We start from the raw sequence: 22235 nt of genomic DNA, 5'->3' as shown, positions 1-22235 counted from the left end.
CTCAATGGACTGAGGAAGGAAGGAGGAGAGCTCAATATGAGTGCAATGCAAAGAATATCCTCACGTCATCTCTCAACATGGATGAGTTTTTTCGTGTTTCATAATGCTAGAGTGCCAAGGAAATGTGGGAGGTTCTTGAAGTGACTCATGAAGGAATCAATGATGTTAAGAAAGCAAGGAAGCATGCCTTGATTCAAGAGTATGAGCTATTCAAGATGAAACAAGGAGAATCTATAGTGGATGTACAAAAGATATTCACTCATATAGTCAACCATCTCATGAGTTTGGGTAAGGAATTTGACAAAGAAGAGTTAAACATCAACGTGTTGAAGTGTCTTGATAGATCTTGGCAACCAAAGGTCACGACTAACTCAGACACAAGAGATCTATCCATTTTGACTACAACTGCATTGTTTGGCAAGCTTAGGGAGCATGAGATTGAGATGCAAAGGCTAAATGAGATAGAGTCAAGTGAGAAAGGTAAGGAACATAGCCTTGAAGACTAGCACCAAGACGAACGAGGAACCCAAGGATGAGGTGGCTGAATCAAGTGATAGTGAGAACTTGAATCTCCTTGTCAAAAGGTTTGGAAAGTTTCTCAAAGGAAGAAGTAACAAAGGTAACCAAAGGAGGTATAATTCTAAACAAGTTGATTTAAATAATACTTCTAGTTTTACTTGTTACAAGTGTGGGAAACAAGAACATATGAAAATTGAATGTCCAAACCTTAACAAGGATAAAAGTGCAGATAAGAAAAAGGAAAGAAAGCCTAAGGAAACACGTGCTTACCTTGTGATAGAGGACTATCCCAAGATTCCATACAAGAAGAACTTGAAGATGAACTTTTGGGTTTTCTTTTAGAAATTAGTTATATTTTATGTTTTTGGGTTTTGAGTTTTTCTTTTATAATTAGTTTATGCTTTTATGTTTTGGACTTGGGCCTTCTTGTAGGGTTTGCAGGTTTGCTTAAACTTATGTGCCTATAAATAAAGGTTCTAAAAACTGATGTGGACACTTTTAGTCATATATTGAATTTGATTTCCATTAAAGAGAGGTTTATCTTTGTTCTTGGCTTAGGCCTTCGGTTCTTATCAAAGATTAACATCTTTGTGGCAAATCTTCACTTGACTTATCAATTTGCTAGATTGTGACGTCCTCCATCTCTGTCTTATTTCGCGTTCTTCTCTGATTTATTCGTGTCGTGTCTCTTGAGGATTCAAATTCAGAAACGATCATACTCTCTCCTGGATAGGATCGTATCATCTGGTATCTAGAGCAAGGTTCTGGTTTGAATTTTCTCTTCTATGTTATTTTTCTGTCATATAAAAAAAACTACAATTTTTCAACGTCTGCTTGTTCTATTTTTTTTAATTTTGTTTGTTTCGTTTGTAAGGAGTAAAACCCCTAAGGTTGTTTCCAATTTGGTTGATTTTTTTTTATTTGGCGCATTTTTTTTTTCTTTTCTGTTCTCTATTTAAATTGTGTATTTCTACATTTGATTCGTGGAAATTATTTGTTTTTGTGTTTGGAATTTTCAAGTACACTTACTTTTGATTTACATGAGTATGAGGATTTAAAGGATCAATTGTTTAAGTTTGTTTTTTTGTTGAACTGCAAAAAAAAAACAAAATATTGTGGATCAAGTCCAAAAGAAACAAATATATATTGGAAAAAAACGTAAAACAAGAAGGATAAAAAAAAGGGGGGAGTTCAACACAACTTTTATTGCAATTTATTTGTGATTTATTGATATCTACTTGCAATCAGTCTTTCTCTTAGAGTCTCTGTGTTGTTCATTTAAATCTCTTTGGTAGTCCTATTATTTTCTAATTTTAATTTTCTTGTTTTGTGTCCTTAAAATTCCTTGAAGTTTTGTCTAGAGTTTTGAATTTTCTTTGTCCTCTAAAGTTAAGATTTATATCTCGTAACATTTTTCACATTGTTTGTTCACTATTTGCTTAAGTTACTAGAGTTCTTTGTCAAGCCCTAAAGGGAAATTGAGTGGTAAAAGGCAATATAGTACATTTAGAAAAAGCCTATAAGTGTGATACACGAGTGAAAAATTGAGTGAAACACTTAGCAGAGTGGTGAGGTCCAAAAAATAAAAAAATAAAAATATTGTTGCTAATATTTGCTTGTAAGGCATGACTTCTTCCCAGAATAGTGAGCCTCTATCACCTAAGACTACGACACTTATGGTTGGACTTGATAAGCTCATGTTACAAATGAATCAAATGCAACAACACAATCAACAACAGTTCGAAAGGCTCCAAAAGTTTAATGAAGATGTGAGCGTGAGATTAGAGGGAGTGGAGAGAAGAAGAAAGAGACATGATGATTCAGACCATTCTTCTCATAATGATGAAGTGGCACATGTTTTTAGGCCACAGTGAGGCCAAAGACGAGAGGCATTTGGGAACCACGTGTTTAGGAGGGATAATGATAAGGAGGAGCATGATTTTAGGCCAAGACAAGGCCAAAGACGAGAGGAGTTCGGGAACCACACACCTCGAAGAGATAAGATGTGGAGGAAGATTATAATTCTTAAATTTAATGGAGCTAATGACCCGGAAGCCTACCTGGCATGGGAAATGAAGCTTGACCAAATCTTCAACTTTTACGATTATGAGGATGATGATAAGGTGCTTATGGTTTCCTTGGAGTTTGAAGGCTATGCTATGAATTGGTGGAATCAAATCACCGTGGACATAACTAGAAGAAGGCGGATGCCAATTTCTACATGGGAGCAATTAAAGGTAGCTATGAAGGAAAGATTTGTGCCTCCTTATTATAAAAAAGAGATCTTCAACAAATTACAAAGACTTACATAGGGAAATAAAAATGTTGAAGAGTATGTTCAAGAGATGGAGGTCACCTTGATGAAAGCTGAAGTGGAAGAAACACATATGGCTACAATGGCTAGATTCTTGAATGGATTAAATAGGGAGATTCAAGATGTGGTGGAGATGCACCATTATGAGACCTTGGAGGATCTTATTCACCAAGCCACCAAAGTGGAACAACAACTCAAGAAAAGAAGCGCCTATAGGAAGTCATCCACCAAATGGAGAGATATAGAGAAATATAAGAAGGAGGGAGCTACTTCTACCATTCCTAAATCTAAGGAGAAGGAGTCCTCAAATGGTAAAGTAACTTCTCAAGCTAGTAATGATGATTCTTCACGTTCTAGTGCAATAAAATGTTTCAAATGTTTGGGTAGAGGACATATCACAGCTGAATGTCCCTACAAAAGAACTATGATGTTGTTGGCGAATGGTGAGTACATTAGTGAGCATTCCGCCGGTGAATCATCTAAATCATCTAATAGTGATAAGGAGGAAAAAGAGTGTGAAGTCCCCCTTGTGGAGGGAGATCTCTTGATGGTTAGGTGATTGTTGGGTAGTATGAATAAGGAAAAAGATGAGACCCAAAGAAGAAATATTTTTCATTCTAGATGTATGGTTAGGGGAAAGGTGTGTTCACTCATCATTGATGGAGGAAGTTGTACAAATGTAGCTAGTAAACGGCTAGCGGAAAAGCTTGGTTTGGTGACATCTATGCACCCTAGTCCTTATACTTTGCAATGGTTGAGTGAGGATGGAGAATTGGTGGTAGATAAGCAGGTGAACATTGCTTTCTCTATAGGTAAATATGTCGATGAGGTAGTATATGATGTGGTACCTATGGAGGCGAGTCACTTGTTGTTAGGGAGGCCTTGGCAATATGATTGAAAGGTAACCCATGATGGTCTAACCAATAAGTATTCTTTCCTGTTTAAGGGGCAGAAGGTGTCCCTAACACCTTTATCTCCTAGAGAAGTTTGTGAGGATCAAATTAAGATGAGAGTGAGAAGAGAGCAAGAGAGAAAAGAAGAAAGAGAGAAAATTCCAGAAAAAGGTAAGAAAAAGGAAGGTAAAAAAATAAGGAGTGATAAAAGCCTTTTATTGAGAGAAAAAGAAATAAACAGAGCGTTGATTAAGAAACAACCCTTATATTTGCTTATGCCTAACAATATTTGTCTCTCTTCTGTGCAAGCTTATTTGTCTTTAGGTATGGAGCAACTTCTCAAGAAGTATGATGATGTCTTTCCTAAAGACATTCCTCATGGTTTACCTCCTAAAAGGGGTACTGAGTATAATATAGATCTCATTCAGGGTGCATCCCTTCCTAATAGACTAACCTATAGGAGTAACACAGAAGAAACTAAAGAGATACAAAAGCATGTGGAGCAACTTATGGACAAAGGATCAGTTCAAGAAAGTTTGAGTCCTTGTGCTATTCTAGTCATTCCGGTACCTATGAAAGATAGATTGGGGTCGATGTGCAATGACTGCAGGGCCATCAAATATATCATTATAAGGTTCGTATTTGACCCGGGAGGACCTTTCAGAATTCAGGTCGAATTCTCTCGAAACAGGGGAGAATGATAAAGAATCTACAAGTGAGACGAATTTGAGGACAAATTCTCTTTAAGAAGGAGGGTACGATAGAAGTCTATTTCCTAAACTTCAAGTGGTACGAATTTGAGGACAAATTCTCTTCAAGAAGGAGGGAATGATAGAGGACTATCCCAAGATTCCATACAAGAAGAACTTGAAGATGAATTTTTGGGTTTTCTTTTAGAAATTAGTTATGTTTTATGTTTTTGGGTTTTGAGCTTTCTTTTATAATTAGTTTATGCTTTTATGTTTTGGGCTTGGGCCTTCTTGTAGGGTTTGCAGGTTTGCTTAAACTTACGTGCCTATAAATAAAGGTACTAAAAACTGATGTGGACACTTTTAGTCATATATTGAATTTGATTTCCATTAAAGAGATGTTTCTCTTTGTTCTTGGCTTAGGCCTTCGGTCTTATCAAAGATTAACATCTTTGTGGCGAATCTTCACTTGACTTATCAATCTGCTAGATTGTGGCGTCTCCCATCTCTGTCTTATTCCGCGTTCTTCTCTTATGTATTCGTGTCGCCTCTTGAGGATTCAAATTCAGAAATGATCATATTCTTTCCTGGATAGGATCGTATCACCTTGCTTGGGGAAATAATGATGATTCAACAAGTAGCTCATCACAAGAAGGAAGTGAGGAAGCCAACTTATGCCTCATGGTTGGATATGAGTCATCCTGATCAAGTCAAGTAAGATCTATAGATAAAAATGACTACAATCAATTTTGCATGATTTTGAAGAGTTGCATAATGAAGCAAATAAGATTTCTGCATTAAACAACCGATTGAAAGGATTAAACAGCTGGCTGAAAACAGAGTTAATCAATTGGAAAGAGAAATAGCCGATTTAAAAGTTGATTTTGAACATCTTGACATGATTTACAATAATTCAACCTGTTGTAGTGAAAATCAATTGATTGCAAAACCTTGTGAAAACTGCACCCTTTTGGAAAACAAAGTCAAATACCTTATAAAAACATGTGCAAGGTTCACAAGAGGAAAAACAAACTTGGAAGTTGTTCTTGGCTCTCAAAATTGTGTTTTTGGAAGGGCTGGAATTGGTTATAACTCTTTTAATGAAAAGAAAGTCAAGAAGTTTGCTAATTTTTTTCCAAGAATGCATCAAGTGATATTTCTTTGACAACTTGTAATTATTGTATGAGAAAAAGGCATATTTCTAAAAGTTGCAAAGCTAGAAAATATTATGTATCTAAAGGATTTATGAAATGGATCCCAAAAGGATCAACAAAGGCTTAACCATGTTGGACCCAACCTATAAAAGGGTATCATGTAATGTATATTTGTTTTGCAGGTTATCAAAAGTGAAAAGAAAGACTTATGGTACCTTGACCAACTTAGTAATAAAGGTTATGCTTTGCAAAGCCATGAATATAGAGTTTATAATAAGAAATTAATGACTGTTGAACAGTCCATACATGTTGTATTTGATGAAACTAACCCAAAGTTGCAAGATCAAGTGCCAAAGAATGCATATGAAGAAGACCTACTACAGGAACAATTTTTTGTTGCAGAAAAGCCCTTTGCTGCAGGAAATCAATCGGCTGAAAAGGAAAAATAGTCGACTGAAAAAGCTACAGACAACAACTTGCGTAAGGATTGGATTCAGCTTAGAGGTTTATCAAAGGACAACATCATAGGTGACTTCAAACAGGGAGTATCTATTAGACGTAGAATGTATTTTGTGAACATGTCACTTTTGTATCTCAATTGAACCTAAAAATGTGAATGATGCTTTGATGAAGGATTATCTTGTTTCCTTTGAAGATTATGAATATAATGAAGAGTTATTTTAAGAAAACTCAAGGAAATCCCGACTGGACATTAAGATAACAAGCTATCTAGATGTGAAGGTTCCTTTCCAAGAGTTCAATAGGAGAAGAGATAGATTAGGGTGCTTAAAATTGAAAATAACAAGAGCAACACCAAAAACGAAAATACAATGAAAAGAAGAAGAACAAGTAAAATGGAAGAGAAGAGAGTAGTGGTATGGTGTCGCCACTTGCATAAGCAAGATAAGGCAAGAGTTCTTCCACTCCTTGGGAGAAGGGATAACTCACGGAAATGAGGTTGTAAACAAGAGTGTTTAGATTCAAAGTATTCAACCCTTTTACAAGTGGTAGAGCTCTCCTTAAATAGATAGTCTTAGGGTCTCTAAGCAAAATACAAAAGATCAAAATGGCTAACTAGAAAAGCAAGCAAAACCCTAGTTCTAAAAGCATCTTCAAGCTAGGCACAAAATGAGATGGTGGTGTTTCTTCCCATGTGGATCCTCATCCAAAGGGTGGAGGAAGAGACAAAAATGGTCTCCAAATCATGCAAAGGAGCATAAAGATCAAAAGAGACAAAAGGTGCAATGTCTATTTTTGCTTTATGCTTTTTGCTTTTGCTTTACTCTCTCCTCCACATCATTCATGCTCTCTAATCACCATGTGCCACCTATCAAGCTTATCTCTACAAAATTAACCTACAAAATAACTTAAACAAGGATTAGCATGTTGACTTAAGTTTAATTAATTTTGGTCAATGAGTCAACCATAGTCAAAGGTCAACAAGTCGCCCAAAATTAAGTCAACTAAGTCAACTTAGGGAAATCAAGAAATTAAGATGAAAAATAAAGAGAGAGACATAGAAGAAGGATCATCCCCTTTAGTCATGCTCCTAGTAATTCTCCTTGGGGAGTCTCCATGGTTCTTTGAGTGGTCAATCCTTCATCATGCTTTGAACGATAGTAATTAGATTATTACTATGCAAGATGAACTCAATCAATTCACAAGAAATGATGTGTGGTTTCTAGTGCCTAAAACTGATGATATGAATATAATTGGAACTAAATGAGTCTTTAGAAACAAAATGGATAAAAATGATAATGTAAGGAACAAAGCTAGACTAGTTGCTAATGGTTATAATCAAGAAGAAGGCATTGACTTTGATGAAACTTATCCACTTATAGCTAGGCTAGAAGTTGTAAGATTACTCTTAGCATATGCTTGAATGTGTAACTTTAAATTGCGTCAAATGGATGTGAAAAGTGCATTCTTGAATAGTTTCCTAAATGAAGAAGTGTATGTATTACAACCTCTTGGATTTGAGGATCATCTCTATCCTAACCATGTTTTCAAATTGAAAAAGGCCTTATATGGATTGAAACAAGAACCACGACAGTGGTATGAAAAGCTAAGCAATTTTCTCTTATCAAAGGGTTATGCTAGAGGTGCAGTGGATAAAACACTCTTCATTAGAAAACATGAAAGTGATGTTATACTTGTTCAAGTGTATGTTGATGATATCATCTTTGGTTCAAATAACAACACATTGTGTGAAGAGTTTGTTGTAGCTATGTAGGGAGAATTTGATATGTCCATGATGGGTGAGCTTACCTACTTTCTAGGGCTGCAAGTCAAGCAACTTAAGCATGAAACATTTTTGAACCAATCAAAATACTGTTGAAAAAGTTCAAAATGGAGGATTGCAAGGAGGTTGCCACTCCAATTGCTACAAACTGCCTTATGGATGTAGATGAGGCTGGCTAACCAGTGGATTCAACCAAATATAGAGAGTTGATTGGGTCTTTGCTCTATCTTACAACAAGTAGGGCAGATATGCAGTTTGAAGTATGCTTATGTTCTAGGTTCCAAGCAAATCCAAAGGAATCACACTTTAAAGCAGCAAAAAGGATTCTAACGTACCTTAAGGGAACAACAAATGTTGGTTTATGGTATCCATGTGATTCTAACATAACTCTTAGTGGTTTTTCAGATTTTGACTATGCAGGGTGCAAATTGGATAGGAAAAGCACAAGTGGCACTTGTCATTTACTTGGCTCAAGTCTAATCTAATGGAATCGCAAAGAGCAAGCATGTGTGGCACTCTCCACTGCTGAACCTGAGTATATTCTTGCTGGACATGACTGTGCACAAATCATATGGTTGAAGCATCAACTTTTGGACTATGGTGTAAAGCTAAGTAAGGTACCTTTGTATTGTGATAATACTAGTGCCATCAACTTAACCAAGAATCTAATACAACATTCTAAAACCAAGCATAAAGAAATTAGGCATCATTTCGTTCGTGATCATGTTCAAAAGAGAGATTGTGAAATTCAATTTGTTAAAACTGAAAATCAATTGGCTGATTTGTTTACAAAACCATTGGCTAGAGATAGGTTTAACAGGATAAGAACTGAACTAGGCATATTAGACATGAAGAATGTGGTCTGATGTGTTTTAAGCATGTTAATCTTATGTATTCACGCATTGGTTTCATAAAAATCAATTGTTGTATGCGAAAATTGAAAACTGTAATATTTAACCTGTTGATTTTTAATTTCAACGTGTTGATTTCACTTAAATCTACCTCTGCTTGCAAAAATCATGATCTGTTAACCTGTTGATTATACTTTTCAACGTGTTTATTTCACTTAAACTGCCACTAAATGATGAAAATTTGATCTACTATGGTTTTTAATCTGCTGGTTTCACAATTCAGTATGTTGATTTCATTAAAATTGAATCTGAAAAAATAAAGTTCAATTTTACGATTTTCAATCGATTGATTTTCAAAATCAGTCAGCTGATTTCACTTAACCAGATTCTGGTTTTAATCTTTGATGCTCTGATGTTATTTTAATCGACTGATTCTACTTTTCAATGTGTTGATTTTACTTAAACTATACATTTAATAATGAATTGAATTGCAAAGTTGACCCAATCAAAGAAAGCATCTTTTTGTTAGGTACTATATGCTCCTAACAGTTATTTCATCAGCCATGTGTTGCTTTTACTTATTTGTTTGACCAAAAAACATGTGTTGTGTACAATTCCAATGTGCATGCAACTCACATGATCTGAACTGATTGATTCACTCATAAAAACTCATTGGAAACACCATGAATGCGTGAGATATTGTATTGAATTCCATTAATCTAGTTTGGGTAACCTAAAATGAATTAATTAGGAAAATATACAGCATTTAATCAACTATTTCTGAAAATCAGTTTTTTGAATTATAAATACTACACTTGAATTGATGCATTTGCATCATACATCTCTTAGAAACAGTCATACCCACACTCATCATGCCTCATCGTCAAAGAGCCACCCAAGCTGATGATGAGCATTCCAATCCTCCTACCCTAAGGTCTCTAAACCCAGAAAATCATGAGGGAATTGAAGCATGGTTTGAGGATCATGAGGATAACATCCAAGTGTTCCTCATTGAGATGAATAGGAAGCAAATCAACATTCCTAAGGTTTTGAGGTTTTCGTGGCTAAGGGCTAAGGGCTTTGAGAACCTATTTCAACAATTAAAGCATCAAATGTTGAAGTCATTCCTTGAACTTTCAGGGAAAATTTATCCAGACTTGGTGAATGTGTTTTTCACCAACTTGGAGTTCAAAAATGACATGCTGCTGTCAAGTATCAAGGGGATTCTGATGGAGATCAACAAGAAAACTTGGAAAGATGTGACTGGACTCAAATCAAGGGGTGTGCAAGTGAGGAAAGGTGAAACTGGGGTTGTTCCAGAATTCAACAAGGTTCAATACTATGGCCAATGCTTGAGGAATCCAGCTGGTGAGATCAAACACTTCCATGTTGGTGGTCTCAAGGTAGATCAAAGGTTGCTTGATATGATTGTCACACTAATCTTTGTTTCACGTGGTAGCAACCATTCAACATTGAATGAGGAAGATTTGATTCTCATGTACTGCATCCAACATAACATTCAAGTGGATTGGATCTATGTGTTTCATGATTGAACTAATAAATCAAATCTGAAAGTGGATTTTGTGAACATGTTGCTTTTGTATCTCAAATTGAACCTAAAAATGATAATGATGCTTTGAATGATAGTAATTTGATTGTTGCTATGCAAGATGAACTCAATCAATTCACAAGAAATGATGTGTGGTTTCTAGTGCCTAAAACTAATGATATGAATATAATTGAAACTAAATGAGTTTTTATAAACAAAATGGATGAAGATGATAACATTGTAAGGAACAAAGCTAGACTAGTTGTTAAGGGTATAATCAAGAAGAAGGCATTGACTTTGATGAAACATATGCACATGTAGCTAGGCTAGAAGCTGTGAGATTACTCTTAGCATATGCTTGCATGTGTAACTTTAAATTGCATCAAATGGATATGAAAAGTGCATTTTTTAATAGTTTCCTAAATGAAGAAGTGTATGTATCACAACCTCTTGGCTTTGAGGATCATCTCTATCCTAACCATGTTTTCAAATTGAAAAAGGCCTTATATGGTTTGAAATAAGCACCACGACACTGGTATTAAAGGCTAAGTAACTTTCTTTTATCAAAAGGTTATACTAGAGGTGCAGTGGATAAAACATTCTTCATTAGAAAGCATGAAAGTGATGTTATACTTGTTCAAGTGTATGTTGATGATATCATCTTTGGTTCAAATAAAAACACATTGTTTGAAGAGTTTTTTGCAACTATGCAGGGAGAATTTGAGATGTCCATGATGGGTGGGCTTACCTACTTTCTGAGGCTGCAAGTCAAGCAAAGCATGGAACATTTTTAAGTCAATTAAAATACTGTTTTGACTTGTTGAAAAAGTTCAAAATAGAGAATTTGGTGTATACTTATGTTCTAGGTTTCAAGCAAATCCAAAGGAGTCACACCTAAAAGTTGTAAAACGGATTTTAAAGTACTTAAAAGGAACAACTAATTTTTGTTTATGGTATCCATGTGATTCTAGCATAACTCTTAGTGATTTTTCAGATTCTAACTATGCAGGGTGCAAATTGAATAGGAAAAGCACAAGTGACACTTGTCATCTACTTGGCTCAAGCTTAATCTCATGGAATAGAAAAAAGCAAGCTTGTGTGACACTTTCCACTATTGAAGCTGAATATGGTTGAAACATAAACTTTTGGACTATGTAAGTTGAACCAGTCAAAGAAAGCATCTTTTTGTCAGGTATTATCTAACCTCAACAGTTATTTCATCAGCCATATGTTACTTTTTCTTATTTGTTTGACCAAAAAGCATTGTAGTGTGTAATTCCAATGTGCATGCAACTCACATGATCTGAACTGACTGATTCACTAATAAAAACTCATTGGAAACATCATGAATATGTGAGATACTATAATCAGCTACATTAATCTGGCTTGGGTAACCTAAAACAAATTAATTTGATAAATCTGCAATATTTAATTGACTGTTTCTGAAAATCAGTTTGTTCAATTAGAAATACTGCACTTGAACTGTTGATTTTGCATCATACATCTCTTAGAAACAACCATATCCACACTCATCATGCCTCGTCGTCAACAAAGAGCCACCAAATCTGGTGATGAACATTCCACTCCTCATACCCCAAGGTCTCCAAACTAAGAACATAATGGGAGAATTGAGGCATGGTTCGAAGATCATGAGGACAATATCCAAGTGTTCCTCATTGAGATGAACAGAAAGCAAATCAACATTCCTAAAGTGCTGAGGTTTTCGTGGTTGAGGGCTGAAGGCTTTGAAAGCCTATTTCAATAACTCAAGCATCAAAGGTTGAAGTCTTTCCTTGAACTTTTAGGGAATATTTATCCAAACTTGGTGAAAGTGGTTTTCGCCAACTTGGAGTTAAAAAATGATGAGTTATTGTCAAGTATCAAGGGTGTCCGCATGAAGATCAACAAGAAAGCTTGGAAAGATGTGGCTGGACTTAAAGCAAGGGGTGTGCAAGTGAGAAAAGGTGAAATTGGGCTGTTCAAGAATTCAACAAGGTCCAATACTATGGCCAATGCTTGAGGAATCCTGTTGCTGAGATCAAACACTTTCATATTGGTGGACTCAACGTAGATCAAAGGCTTCTTGCTATGATTGTCACAAAAATCATAGTTCCACGTGGGAGCAACCACTCTACATTGAATGAGGGAGATTTGATCCTCATGTCCTACATCCAACACAATGTGCAAGTGGATTGGATGTATGTGATTCGTGATCACATGCTCAAGGCCAAGAGGCTCACAAATTTCAGGCTGCCATATGTGGTTTTGGTGTCAAAATTCATAGAGTACTTTGGGATTGATGTAGAGGATGAGTTGGAAGAGTCAACTGGACTGCTCAATCATACCTCCAACCAAAATTTACAGAAAATGGGCTTTCTCAAGGTGGGAAATGGATGGACAGTTGCTGGTGTTGTAGTTGGTGGTGCACATGACCATGAAGTTGGTTCAAATGGTGCAAATCAAGAGGAAAAACCTACTACTGGACCCATGGACCTTATTCCCTACAACCTTCTAGAGGATAGAGGCCTTGTGTAGTCAAAATTTGAGAGGGTGGTGTTGAATCAACTGCATGAACTCAATGTGTCTCAACATGCACATCACAACTATTGCAATGAGAGATTCAATGCATTGGATGACCAAATCCATGATATCCATGATTTGATGACTTCATTACAGACAAGAAATGATCCTCAGGATGACTGAGTGTGTTAGCTTTTAGTCGGTTGTTTATAATTTTCAATCAGTTGATTACATCCGTTTCTGTTTTTATTCTCTATTTTAGTGTGCTGGTTGTATTATGCAATCTTATCAATGAAATATAATTCTATGTTTGTTTTCTTAATGCATTCGTTCTATTTGATGAATCCAAAAGGGGAGAAAAATTGAAATTGATCAAATTGGACTAAATTGGAAGCATTAAAAATGGAATTAATAATCAAATCTGAAATTGAATCCATATTATTGATCGAGGGAGCATATGCATCTGTGTGTGCTTGTTATCTTATGTGTGTTGCTCTTGGAAATAAATTTTCAGGTTCACAAGTTCAAGTTTAGGTTGCACTTCATCAACTCAATGGTATCCAACCAATGGAAGCAATTTGCAATGAAAGATAGAGATTGACTTCATCCCAATGGAAGCAATTTGCAATGGAAGATAGAGGTTGGATTCATCAAATCAGGGGGAGAACGTTGACATGTGAAACATGGATGGTGTGTTTCATAAAGATTTGATTAAGCTTTGTTGAACTAACTTGAAGCCATTGTTTTGGAATCATGCTACATTGATGAAGTTATGGAGATTTGATGGTATTCATGTTGAACAAGCCTTGAACGCGTGCCCTCCATATGGATCAATCATTAGGAAAGAATGCTTGATGTTTGTAATTCACATTGTAGACCTTGTAGTATTCATTTGATGTATTTGGTCTTTATTGTGTTTTTTAATTTGTTGAAATATTTTTCAACAGGTTAAAATGTGTCTTTTAATTTGTTGAATGGATTTTCAACAGGTTAAAAGGTTAGCTGCAAAAGTTTTAAACTATGACTTATTCAATCAGTTGATTTATTTTTTAATCGATTGATTTCACTTAAGTTAAGTGAAATCAACCAATTGATTTTAAAATCAACCTATTGAATTTCGTAACAGTTTAACTATAAGTGTTGTGATTTTCGAAAGAGAGGTAACAAGACCATTTTTTAGCACGAAACTGTTCTGGAAACCTTGGAATTATCTCTCTTTCGTGATCATTCAGATTGCAATTGTTAAAGATTGATCTTGGATCAATTCTTGGAGCTTTTGGCTTATGGTTGAAGTTTGGAGAAGGTGTTTGTGGTAGGCAAGGTTGTGCTACCACCGAGGTTTGATCTTTCTCAAGCTTTGTGTGTGTGTGTGCTTGGTGGTTTTCCAGGTCTGCAAGAGGTGTCTTGTTGTGTTGTTGTGATTGTTGTGTAATTTAAGAGTCTTTTGTGTGTGTTTTTGCTTATTTTGAAAGTGTAAGAGTGTAAACTTTGTAAATCTTTTGAAATAGTGCAAAGTCAGGCTCGAATTGCCTTGACAAACTGGATGTAGCTCAGGTTTGAGTGAACTAGTATAAAAATCTTGTGCTCCAATCTTTTCTCTAACCATTCTCTCTTGCATTATCATTTAAAGTTTAAAGAACTTGGATTTAAACAATCCTTTTCGTATTCTTGAGTGTTTTGGTGACATCTGCAGCATTGAGCATGTTTGTATAATCAATTAGAACTTGTCTTGATTGATCTTTTCCATTATTCTTGTTCTAAATCGCAAATCTGCATTTCTGTATTTTTCCCAGTATTTCAATCGATTGTTTTTCTGATTCAATTGATTGGTTATACCAGTACAATATCTGTCTAGTAAAATCAATTGACTAACTCTGTTTTTGATTGGTTGAAAGTATACTGTCCAGAGTTTTTGCATCCAAACTTGGTGATCAAATTGATTCAATTTAAAAACAATTTTTAGCCTTTAAAGATTGCCTAAATTTTTAACCAGCCAATTCAAACCCCCTACTTGACATTTCAACCATTTCAAAACTTTCAAGTTTAACATCGAATAATATAAAAAAGAGTAGAAAAAAAGTAATATAAATTTAAAGAGTTGCTTTTGAAGTTGTCATCATAACTCAATAGGTCTCTAGGATGTATAAGAGACTTAGGTAGTTGTATGTCATGGAAGGATTTATAGTTTTGTCCACAAAATATTGTACTAGAAGGGATTGCAGATTTGTCCACAAAAAATTACGCAAGAAGGGTTTGCATTTTTGTTCAAAAAAAATTGCACAATATGGTTTGTAGATTTGTCCATAAAAAATTGCATGAGAAGGTTTTTGTAGAGAAAAAAATTGAACGAGAAGGGTGTGTAGAGAAAAAATTGTATGGAGATTTGTAATTTATGTCAGAAAAATTGTGTGTTGATTAATAATACTTTTTGTTGAGTATTTGTGAATGTAGGCTTTGAGATGCCGAACCATGTTAAATTTCTTATGTGCTTTTATTTATACTTCTACTCTTATTTATGGGTGTCCTTCTGTTTAAGAGATTATTTTTCTATTATGTGATTCCCAACCGTGGTATCAAAGTTAGGTTCTGATCAAGGTTGGGTTCTAATCAAGGGAGGAAGAGAAGTAGTTTGATATGCTGATCAAAATCAATGTTGTGTGTTGTGCCATTAGAAATAGGTTAGTCTTGATTATTCTTTTGGTGCAATGTCTTAGTTGATACATGTGAGGTTAAGTTTGAAAGGTGGTGTTAGTGATGAATTCTTCTTAAGTATCAATGAATTATCAATAACAATGATGTAAAAATTGTCAACAATAAATCTAATGAGCAAAATGATAAAGACTAGTAACAAGAAAATATATTTTTTTATTTTATTTATCATTTTCTAAAAAATTAATCATCTTATATAATTTGAGTTAATGTTATCATTAACTCATATATTATTATATTACAATACTAAAGACACATACATCATAAAGTTTAATTTATATGTCATCAACTTAAAATATTTCTACTAAATATATCATAAGAATTTCTTAATATCTAAATATTCTAACAATATAAAAAAATTCTCTACTAATTTTTTTTGTATTATTTTATAAATAAAATATTTAAAAAATTTTAAAGAACAATATCATATATATATATATATATATATATATATATAAATTATATTATTTTAGAGCTATTCTAACACATTTTAATTAAAATCAACTTTCTCAATGTTGATGGAAACAAATGATAATTATTTTAAATAATGTATTAGAAATATGAATTATTTTAACTTTAAAATAATAGTTTCTTAGATTATTCATTATCGTTTTAGTAATTATTAAGTATTTTATATACAAATTGTTGATAAAACTTGAAAATTATTATTATAGGTTTAAAATTAGGGAATTTATTCAATTTTAAATATGGAAAAAAAATTATATTTTAAAAATAAAATATATTTATAATTAATATATTATGTATTTATTTTTAATTTATTTATTTTTATATTTATTGAAGAATAGTTATTTTAACTAATAGTATTTTATAAAACTATTTAAAAAATATATTAAAATAATATTTAACTATCAAAATTCTAAAAACGCATCCCAGGTGTAACTTCCTCCTTTAAAATTGTCCTATCCTCACTATATAAACCACACTTCTCCGACTCTCTGCCTCCTCTTCTTAACATCTGTATATGAAATTAGGGTTTCACATTCCTTTGTCTCTTTTAAACTTTTCTAACACCACATCATCGTAGGCTTCTTTATCAGGTTGGTGAGGATTACTTCCATTCCCATTCGACTCGTTCCCTTGAAGCAATAGTTATTTGTGTTATTCTTTAATATCTTTTCCACAATCCATTGGTTTTGGGAGCACACTGTAGCAACTAAATTCAATTTTCTACCAAAGCATTAGTTTTTTATTATGGATTTGCATTTTTTCGTTGATTGGATAACTTCGGTTGTGTTATTTTCAACTGTGATGAGCCTACAACCTGTAATGATTTGCGGCTATGATCGCAAACATAAATGAACATCTAAGGGACTGAGTTGTCTAATTTTGCTCCAAGTTTTCTATTTGGCATTTTTACATTTGTTTAGAGTTTATGTAATCTAAGCATAATGTGATGCGTTTCTTATGTTCATTGATCATTATTTTGGTGTTTCAATTGGGTGTTAGTATTTGAAATGCTTGAGTTTTCTTTAAGATTTTTGTTTGCACTTGTTTCAAACTTTTTCTGAGGTAATTGAGATTTATTGTATACAATATCTATGACTATTGGTTCTACATGGATTCGCCTTCGAGAAAATGTCCTTACTCTTTCATGGGAATTATAGTGAGCAACATTCTGTTGCAAAATTGGGTTGGGTTGGTGTGTTGGAAATTTAAACCTACAGTTTTGGTTACCTTGTACCATAATCACAGGTCTAAGTTTTTGTATGTTGATGCATATGAATTATATGAGTATTTGTTTATTGTTAGTGGCCTTGAAGCTCTCTTTATTTGTGTTTGTTACATCATGTGATGAAATTGGAAAAATCTTAGGACACCTTCCTACACAGCAAATTACTGCTGTGGATGAGAATGCATTTTCCATGCTGATGATGTAATTCGTTAGAGTAAAAGATCTATTTGAACCATTGAGATTTGTGACACGTACAACTCTCTTAAGATTAGATCCACAATCCCTTTGTTGTGGTAGCACGCTGGATCAACCAAATTAAATTTTCTTCCAAATTTATAATTTTCTGCTATTGATTTCTGTTTTCTGGTCGGTCGTGTGATTAGGTTGGTGCTATTGTTAACTGTGATGAGCCTACAGACCTGTAATGATTTGCGGGAATGATCGCAAACATTAATTGAACATCTAAGGGACTGAGTTAACTAGTGTTTCTCCTAGATTTCGATTCGATAATTTTGTTTTGTACATTAGTTGTTTTTTTTTTCGATTGGGGAAAGGCTTCAGCTTTCTTAGAGACTTTTGCTTGCACATTTTCCAATGTGTTTGGCGATCTTTAACTGAAGCCGAGATGTGCATTCCCCTCGCTATCCAATGTGGCAATTTGATGCTGTAATTGGACGTCGGGGAATAAAATGTCTTTGCAAAAGTGAAGATTAGGGATTTCAAGTGTTTACAATGAAATGAAACGATTTTCTCACTTGCTAGAGCTTTTTGATTTGAGGTGTATGAAATTGTGTTTTCTCATACTTATTAGACTCTATGTATCTCACCAAGGAGTGTATTCAAAATATCGTATACTATAATATATTCATTTACCTCATTTTTTTATAACAAGTTTAAGTTTAAATAATATCACTTTTTTAGCAATAGGGTTCTTACACACTTACCTGACTTGAGAAAAAAATTGCTTACTCATAAATATTTGGTTTAAGTTAAGTCCTGTAGATTATCATTTTTTGACCCTCATTACTATGTGTAGATAATAATAGGTGAAAAACTTAATTTTAAATATCTATAAAAGAATATACTAACTCGAAGATTATCGGTTTCTCATGGGTTTCTCGGTCACTCTTTAAAACCATCATTTTGGAGACAATAACACTCCCAATTAGTTTTAAAAAAGGAAAGTACGAAATTTTATTTTTTTTAACAAGGGGCAGTAACTATACCCCCTTGAACACCTCTGTTCAGAATCTTGGACGAGGCATTTAGTGTTGAGCTGTCACCACCGCGCAGGAAGGTCCTAACCCCACCAAACAGAGATGAAAGCAAACATTGCAGATATCATTGAAACCTTGGCCATAGCACAAATGAACGTAGTGCACTAGAAGTAGAGACTGACCACTGAGGGAGGTCCTTCACACAATATGCTATTGGAAGAGACTTATCTGAGCACTTACAACGGTGAATCTAAGAGAGAGGAGAGTCAAGAGCATGTTTGATCAATATGATTTAGTGGTGATCTTTATTTAGTTGGCCGACTATGCCATAAGCAAAATATTGATTAACTAAGGGATCTTAGTCAATATCTTATATTAAAAAACCTTCGTCAAGAGGGACATAGCAGAGGACTCTACCGTCCCTTACAACAAGAAAATCTTTAGTATCTCAGGAGAACGAGTTGACATGCGCTGCTATCTGGATCTGCGAACCGGATTTGACAAAGGAAGGAACAATCAAGAGATCAGGTTGAGGTACCTTTTAGAGTAGGCCAACTTCTCATATAATGTGTTGATTGGCAAGCTGTGTCTAAACACCCTGGGGCCATAGTTTTAACTCCTCATTTAGCAATGAAGTTTCCTTCAGATAAAAGAAAGATGTTTGGTCTATGTTGATTAGAAAATGGTGAGAGAATGCTATGGCTGATCGACCCCCAAACTAATACTGAGGATAGGGTTGAGTCTTGGGGTGAAACAAAGGACTAGAAAGTTAGTAGCATGGAAGGGCAGGTTACCCATCTAGGGGCTAACTATTAGAACATGATTTTGCTATTCTGTTAGCATAACCCTTGCTGTCACGTGATGTCTTTGCTGTGCATTTTTATGCATTTTTTTGTTTTGCCTTTTCTCTTTCTGTTAGATATAACTGAGTCACTGTATCCCTTTAACCTTGGGTTGATCTTTCTAATGCAATGAGAAATGATATACCATCATTCACTAATATGGTATCAGATTTTTAAACCCCCTTATCTTTCGCATTTCAATTTTCTTGATCAACCACGGCTTCTTCCAGCCACTATACCCCACAGTTGGATCATCTTGTTAATTCGGCCAATCCTTTATACTTACATTTCGGTGAAAACCCTATCCTTGTTCTCGTTTCTCCCCTTTTGACTGAACACAACTTTCATCATTGGCAATGAGAGATGCTCGTTGCTTTGGAAACCAAGAACTGTTCATGGTAGTCTTCGTTGTCCTGCAGCTACTGATCCTCTTTACGATGCTTGGTGCAGATGCAATTGCATGGTCATGTCCTGGCTCACGCGTTCCATGAACCCCGCTATTAAGCAGTCCATTTTATGCTTCAGAAATCTGGACAGATCTAAAGGAACGTTTCTCTCATGCGAATAAGTTTCGGATTGCTGACCTCCAAGATCAAATCTAGAATTGTAAGCAAGGTGATTCCACCATTTCTGAATACTACACCCGTTTAAAGATCTTATGGAAAGAAATTGAAATCTATCGTTGTGTCCTTCTCTGCAACTGTACCTCGAAATGTTCTTGTGATCTTATTCCTAAACTCCAAAAAGAAAGGGAAGATGATTACGTCATTCGGTTCCTTCGTGGCCTTAACGATGAATATTCCCAAGTTCGTTCCCAAGTGATGATCATTGATCCTATGCCTTCAATTGTCAAAACTTTCTCAATGATCCTTCAACATGAACGCGAGTTTGTGGGTAATCTTCCTTCTTCTATGTCTCAAGACTTTATTGCCTTTTCTGTTCAGTCCACTGATTCTTCCAAGCATAATACCTTCACCAAACCCAATACTGGGATGTCCAAAAACTTCAATCTTGGAAAGTCATCTCACTAGAACATCAAATTTTGTGAAAAGTGAAAGAAAACTAATCATACCATTGAGACTTGTTATTGGAGAATTGGTTTCCATGCTGGATATAAAAAATCAGGACGCACAAATTCCTATGCCACCATTGCATCGGTTTACTTCGCTGAAGTAGCTCCAGATACACCTTCCCAACCTGCTAACCTGGTTGAAGAATCTTCCCATGATCAATTCAGTTTCTCCAAAGACTAGTATCAAGCTCTCATGGCCCTTATTCAGCAGTCCAATCTTAATTCGTCTTCTGTGAATCATACTCAAAGTTCTCACCATAACTCTTCAGGTACTGTTTCTTCTCATTCTTCCTGGATTGTTCACAATGGTGCAACGGACCACATATGTCCTTCTAAATGTTATTTTAATTTTTTAAAGCCTATTACTCCTATTCAGATTAAACTACCCAATCATACCACTGTTTTGGCTCGTTTTTCTGGTAGTATTAATCTTGGCAAAATCACTCTTCATCATGTTTTATATGTACCAGATTTTGTTGCCCACTTAATATCCATCCCTCAGCTTCTTTCTCAAAATAACTGCATGATCATTTTCTGTGATATAACTTGTTTCATTATGCAGAAATCCACTTTCCAGATGATTGGTCTAGCTAAGAAATGCAATGGCTTATTTTACCTCCAAGATATACATGATTTCAGTGATTTGAAGCCTACTGGATCAGGATCTGTTCCTGCTGTCAACACTTCTCATACAGCCAATAATAGTCCCATGCTCTGGCACCTTAGATTAGGACACACATCCAACAAAGTGTTGCACCATTTATCTTCCATATATAATGACATTGTTTTCACTAGTTTTCACTAGTTTTCACCCTTGTGATACATGCCATTATGCAAAGCAGAAAAAGTTGCCTTTTCCCAACAGCATTAGTAAAACTTCCAATTTTTTTGAACTCATTCATGTCGATATTTGGGGTCCCATTTCTTCTCTTTCCATTGATGGTTTTCGATACTTTTTAACAGTTGTGGATGATTTCACGCGTTTTACTTGGATTCATCCCTTAAAAGCTAAATCTGATGTCAAGATTGTTCTCCCATCATTCATAAAATTAATTGAAAATCAATTTGCTTTAAAATTAAGGTGTCTTAGATCTGACAATGGAAAAAAGTTTCTCTTAAATGAATTTTACTCCAACAATGGCATTTTTCATGAAACTACATGTGTTGAGACTCCTCAACAAAACAACATTGTTGAAAGAAAGCATAAACACTTATTAAATGTTAGTCGTGCTTTATTATTTCAGGCACATTTGCCAAATTGTTTCTGGTCTTTTGTTGTCAAACATGCCACTCATATCATCAATAGACTTCCAAGTTCTTCCTTAAATTTTAAATCCCCTTATGAACTTGTGCATGGTCGGTCATTCACTTGTTTTAAATCACCTACGTGTCTTTGGATGTTTAGCTTATGCTACCACTATTGCTGTTGGGAGAACTAAACTTGATAAACGTGCATCGAAAACTGTTTTTCTGGGATTTAAGCCAGGCACAAAAGGTTTTGTTTTATATGATCTTAGTCACAAATCTTGTTTTATATCCCGCAATGTCATTTTTTATGAACAACATTTTCCATTCTCTATGCATTCTCATACTGCCAATACAGATGTCATACAACCTGATAATATTTTTTTTTATTGCCTTTTTCCTTTTGACTCTAATGCATTACAACCCCCTCCTGCCACTCATGTTACAGCCAACCCAGAATCTCTTCTAGAGGCTCCTGCTCAAATCACTAAATCATACGTATTTCTCATAGAATCAAGAAGCCACCTGCTTACTTAGCTGATTATCACTGTCCCACTATTGCTTCCTCTCATGCTACTTCTAGCACTCCTTATCCTTTACATTCATATCTTTCATATTCTAATTGCTCTATTGCTCACACTGCTTTTTGTTTGAATCTTTCTGGTGCCTTCGAGCCAACCTCTTTTAAGGAAGCAAATCAAATTGACTGCTGGAAAATGGCCATGT

At 34.8% G+C, this 22235-nt stretch overlaps 4 non-coding genes across 4 annotated transcripts; all 4 read left to right on the top strand.

The window, feature by feature from the left end:
* Positions 1-16699: 16699 nt before the first annotated feature.
* On the top strand, positions 16700-16782 carry LOC114180032. The gene has a single exon (XR_003603608.1). It is a non-coding gene; the product is annotated as a small nucleolar RNA SNORD25 (small nucleolar RNA).
* A 459-nt stretch (positions 16783-17241) lies between these two features.
* LOC114180066 lies at positions 17242-17337 on the top strand. The gene has a single exon (XR_003603640.1). It is a non-coding gene; the product is annotated as a small nucleolar RNA snoR31/Z110/Z27 (small nucleolar RNA).
* Positions 17338-17528: 191 nt separating this feature from the next.
* Positions 17529-17613, top strand: LOC114180029. The gene has a single exon (XR_003603606.1). It is a non-coding gene; the product is annotated as a small nucleolar RNA SNORD25 (small nucleolar RNA).
* A 71-nt stretch (positions 17614-17684) lies between these two features.
* On the top strand, positions 17685-17826 carry LOC114180014. Its single transcript, XR_003603592.1, has one exon. It is a non-coding gene; the product is annotated as a small nucleolar RNA snoR136 (small nucleolar RNA).
* The last annotated feature ends 4409 nt before the right edge of the window (positions 17827-22235 follow it).

This window comes from Vigna unguiculata, chromosome 3, assembly GCF_004118075.2.
Source record: "Vigna unguiculata cultivar IT97K-499-35 chromosome 3, ASM411807v1, whole genome shotgun sequence".
Lineage (NCBI taxonomy): Eukaryota > Viridiplantae > Streptophyta > Magnoliopsida > Fabales > Fabaceae > Vigna > Vigna unguiculata.
This window is presented reverse-complemented; position numbering and strand designations above follow the sequence as displayed.